At 54.2% G+C, this 5,101-nt stretch overlaps 1 long non-coding RNA gene across 1 annotated transcript; it reads left to right on the plus strand.

Moving 5' to 3' along the window:
- The first annotated feature begins 2,281 nt into the window (after positions 1-2,281).
- Positions 2,282-4,667, plus strand: LOC108505626. The gene is made up of 3 exons (XR_001877572.1): positions 2,282-2,412; positions 2,670-2,719; positions 4,519-4,667. It is a non-coding gene; the product is annotated as an uncharacterized LOC108505626 (long non-coding RNA).
- Positions 4,668-5,101: the final 434 nt, after the last annotated feature.

Below are 5,101 nucleotides of genomic sequence, written 5' to 3' on the forward strand. Positions count from 1 at the left end.
TCTGGAATACCCAGGTTTGGGTTACACCCATCCAGTGATGAACTGGTCCCAGCTGTTCTAACCAGGACAAGTGTGAACGTGCCCAGGTCAGAGAGCTTGGCTGGGTGAAGCAGCGCATTTCCAGGGCTAAATCCTGCTCTGGGAAAACACAGGGAGCTTTTCCACCTCCCTCACGTGTGGAGCCCCCTGGGTTTGTTGGAAAAGACTCACCCTGTGCAAAACCGGTCCCTGAGTGGTTCGGGTTGGAAGGGACCTTACAGCTCACCTTGTTCCACCCCCCTCCCGTGGTTCCACCCCACCAGGTTGCTCCAAGCCCTTTCTTGGAAAAACCCAACGTGAAAACCACCCAAACGAGTCCTCCTGATTTGCAGTTTAGGGGGGGAGGACTCGTCGTTTCCTCCCACCCAAGGAATCCTCAGGGTGAATTTTCCTGGGGCTGGAGAGTGGCTGCTGGATCCCCAAAGCCCGGGGAAGAGGGGAAGGAGCTGGGCTGCTCTCCCTGCTCTGAGTTCTGCAGTCAGGAGCTGTGTTATGGAAAACAGGGAGCTCCTCCCAGCACCTCACTGCTCCCTGGACTCGTGGTTTCCACCCTGGCAGTGCTGGGGGGGCACATCCCACATCCCTGCCCTGGCTGGCAAACCTTCCCTGTGCCGAGGTGTCTCCCCAGGAGGGTGTTGGGAGCTGTCAGTGCTGCTCTCTGGAGCACTTTGTCTGCGTCAGGAATCACCTGCTGACAGAGTTATGGGGGGCTGAGCAGAGCTGAGCAATCCCAGCTGACCCCCGGGCACCCTCTGCCCCCCCATCCCGGGCTGTCATTTTTCCACCAAGGCTCCCACTTCATCTTCCACAATTAAATCCACTTCAAGCCTCCTCCCCAGAGCCCCGGGAGGGGAGCTGAGCTCGGCTCAGGGATGTCTCACTTGTTTTATCTGATTTCCCGGCACTTGCTCGTTTTTAACCCCCCGGGAGAGGTTTCCCAGTGATTTATGTGTTGGCTGGAGCCAGGAGGGGCCCAGACACGGGATGAAGCCGATCAGGGGAAGATCCTGACGACTTGTAACAGCAGATCGATGCATCTTCTCCCTGCCAGGTGGCAACAGGAGGTGTTTCCTTCTGCAGCTTCCCGAGATCAGCTCAAATTTCCTCAGCCCCAGGCTGGGGAACAGTATTTAAGGAAACACTTAAATCCTCTGAATGAGCTTGGTGGGGTGATGGGGGGGCTTGGTGATGTTGGAATCAACGAGTCCCTGTTTCCACCCGGGCTTTTTTGGCACTCCAGGACGTTCACACTCGACGTTTGGCGCCGGGTTTTGTTCCCTGCACACGTCGGGAGGGGGGGAGGAAACCCTTCGTTTCTCTGCGTGTGAATAATCAAAGGAACATTTCTGCCATTAACGTGCAGCGTCCTTGGGGAAAAGGGAGAGAAAGCAAACAAGAAATTGGACCCAAGATCTTCCCACAGAGCGCTCAAGGCAAACAAATAAAGGATGATAGATAACCAAACAGAGGGGAAATTGTGCTCTGCTCTTCTCCAACAGCACCACAAAAGGCCCATCTCTCTGGTTTCCTGGTAATTACCAGCCTCTCTGTCAGTGGGTTACCTTATATTAATTAACATTATTTATTGCTGTTGGCACAGTGGCTGCTCCAGTAAATCAAGCAATTAGCAGGCTCACATATTGCACTCGGAAGAGAAGTAACCAGGTGCCAGAAAGGATTTACTTTCTGCTTCATGTTTTATTCACAGGCTCTCTGTTGCATCTCTCCATCTCAGCCCAGGTTGGGCTGGAGAGGAGGAGTGTCCCTGGCAGCCAAAAAAATGCCAAGGGTGGGGCTGGAGGGGAGCTCTGAGCCCCCCAACATCCCCACCAGCCTTGGCATCCCCAGCTTGGCCAAGGGAAGGGGCACCAGGCACCAGGGTGAGGCTTTGCCGTCCTCCAAAGAGGGATAAAAACAACTCAAGTTGTCCTGCTGGCAGTTCTTATGCTTAAAAATAAATAAATAAAGAAAGAATAATTAAATAAATAAATAAAAATTTAAATTGATTCTGTACCATTATTTTGAAATTGTAAAATGGGAGTTCAATTGCAGTAAATAAGGAGAGAGACTGGCTGGGGAGTGGAGGTGCCAGAAATCCCCACACTGGTTGGAGCTGCTGCTGTTGGAGCTGCTCACAGTTGTTACCTCACAGAATAACGGAACCATTAAGGTCGGAAAAGACCTCCAGGATCATGGAATCCACCCCGGGGCCACGTCCAGGCGTCCCCTCCCAGCGGTGGGTGCTGGGGATGCCCCCGGGGGGGGTCCCCACTTTTGGGGGAGGATTCTCCCCAAACTGCTGCTCCCTCGCCTGGGGAAGGGTTTGGCTGCTCCCAGAGTTTTGTTGGCTGCCAGTTCGGATTTAATTACGTGGTGAGAAATGAAATGTGAGGAAAAGATGGGGAGGGAAAGGGGGGGAGGGGGAAGAGCCCGTGTGGGCATCCAAGGGAGACACTTGGCTCGTTCCAGCGAGGCGATCACACTTCGCTGCTAATTACGGGGAAAAATCAGCAATCCCTGGGGGAAGTGGCAGGAGAGAGACTCTTAAAACCCACAATATGAGCATGAAACATTTCCTGGTTTTCATAATTGTTCTTTTCTTTATTTTCCCCGGGTTTTTTTTTTCCCAGTCCTGATCGCCGGGGCCTGGGAGGGCTGGGATGCTTTGCCTGGAGCTCGGGTGTGTCTGGGGGTGGTTTGGGGATGTCTGAGGAGGTGCTGGAGAAAAGGAGGCTCAGGGGGGACCTTCTCACTCCCTAAAACTTCCCTGACAGGGTGGGGAGTGGTCTTTCCTCCCAGGTAACAAGTGACAGGACAAGAGGAAACGGCCTCAAGTTGTGCCAGGGGAGGGTCAGGCTGCACATCAGGAAAAGTTCCTCGTGGGAAGGGTTTTCAGACATTGGAACGGGAGAGTGGTGAGTCCTCATCCCTGGAGGGATGTAAAGGATGTGTGGATGTGGCACCTGGGGACATGGGGTAGTGGTGGCCTTGGCAGTGCTGGGGAAGAGTTGAACTCGATGATCTTGGAGGTGTTTTCCAACCTGAACAATCCCGTAATTCTCACTCATAAATCCCAAATGAAGGGCAGGCTTTGCCAGCTGCTGAAACCAAACCATCCTGGGCTGGCTCTGTGCTTCACACCCCCCTGATTCCAACGTGCAAAGCTGTCAGAGGAACAGGAATTTCCCTCGCAAGAGAGGGGGTGGGATCTGGTGGAGAATGTTCGGAAAATGCCTTTGGGTGGGACGGGCAGACGGGACAGGGCAGGTGAGACAGGGCAGGTGAGACAGGGCAGGTGAGACAGGGCAGGTGGGACAGGGCAGGTGAGACAGGGCAGGTGGGACAGGGCAGGTGGGACAGGGCAGGTGGGACAGGACAGGTGAGACAGGGCAGGTGAGACAGGACAGGTGAGACAGGGCAAGTGAGACAGGACAGGTGAGACAGGGCCGGTGAGACAGGGCAGGTGGGACAGGGCAGATGGGAAGGGCAGGTGAGACAGGGCAGGTGAGACAGGGCAGGTGGGACAGGGCAGGTGGGACAGGGCAGGTGAGACAGGGCAGGTGGGACAGGGCAGGTGAGACAGGGCAGGTGGGACAGGGCAGGTGGGACAGGGCAGGTGGGACAGGAGAGTGAGAGCTTGGGTACCTCCTGCCCACCCCCAGCTCTGCAGGGCCACAGGCACCAACCCTCAGAGCATGATCCCACCTCTGACCAGGCTCAGCTGCGTGTCCTTCATCCACATCCCTGTCCCGTGTCCCATCCTCCTCCTCCTCCTCCTCCTCCCGTGCCTCCCCAGGCCCCGTCTGTCCCCAGCAGTGCCCAGTGTCACAGCCCAGCCCACGCTGCACCTCCAGGGGGTTGGGCTGGAGACATCCCCGAGCTCCAAAGCTTTCCCTGGCACGGGGCAGGCGAGGAACTCGCTGTCCCAGCCAAGCTCCCGCTCCCGGGCACGAGCCGAGCGCTTCCCTCAGCCCTTCCCTGAGAAGCCCTGGAACGAAGGCAGTGGTTTCCTGGTTTCCTTGGCTCCCTTCCCGGAGCTGCCCGAGCACGGGGAGCTGACCCGAGGCTGTTGCACTCTTTGATGGATGCTCGTGTCTCCTCCAGCAGAGGATCCACATTCCCCAGCTGAGCTGCCGCTGACACCGGGACATTATGAACCCTCTGAACAGCCACAAACGAGCCATTAGCTGGTTCAATGGCACGTTCCCGGGAAATCAGATACTCAGGGATGTCCTGGCAGGAGGCTGGGTGCTCATTTTAATCCCATTTGTCTTGCCCCCCCTCCCCAACCCCCTTCCCCTGAAGGGAGGGGAGGGTCAGAAAACTGCACCCCGCAGTGCTGGGGGTTCGTGCTGCCCCATAAAACTCCCATTTTGCAATTTTAAAAAGAATTTTATAGGTTTATATTTTTATAAATGAATTTAAAATAATTTTATAGACTTAGTTTAATTTTTTAATTTTTTTTTTAAAATTTAATAGCCACCAGCAGGACAACTTGGAGAGGTTTTTGTTTCTTTGGAGGGGGAGCAAACCCTCACCCCCAGTGCCCTGCTGTTCCCTTTCCTTGGCCAAGCTGAGGATGTCAAGCACATTTCTTGCCACGGGAGGAACCACATTCCTCCTCTTATTTCCAGGGAGAAAACAAGGAAAAATCCTGCTGTCCCACCAGCACCCATCCCAACCTGACCCCTATAACCCTTCTGATAAATAATCTGTGTTTATAACACACATCAATAACTGGATCCCCCTGGGTGATAATTGCCTGGCAGAGTATCCCAAACCCCCCCAGCCAGGAGAGGGGCAGAGGAGTATTTGGGATGCTCTTGCTCCCTGGATCTGATCCAGATGGATCCAAAAGCAAGGGGGAAGGAATAGTCCTGGTTTTTGTAGAGTCGAACTTGGCCAAGCTGCTGAAACCCAGGCTGGGTTATTTTAGCTGAAACAACCAGGAAGATCCATGTCAGGCAGAGCCTTTTATTCTGATTTATTTGTTGCTGGGATTCCTAACAAATATAAGCTTGCACAGCAATTAAATTACATTTAATTGTATTAGATTAGAGCC

The sequence above is a fragment of the Lepidothrix coronata genome, unplaced genomic scaffold (assembly GCF_001604755.1).
Source record: "Lepidothrix coronata isolate B3197 unplaced genomic scaffold, Lepidothrix_coronata-1.0 Scaffold197, whole genome shotgun sequence".
NCBI classification, from domain to species: domain Eukaryota; kingdom Metazoa; phylum Chordata; class Aves; order Passeriformes; family Pipridae; genus Lepidothrix; species Lepidothrix coronata.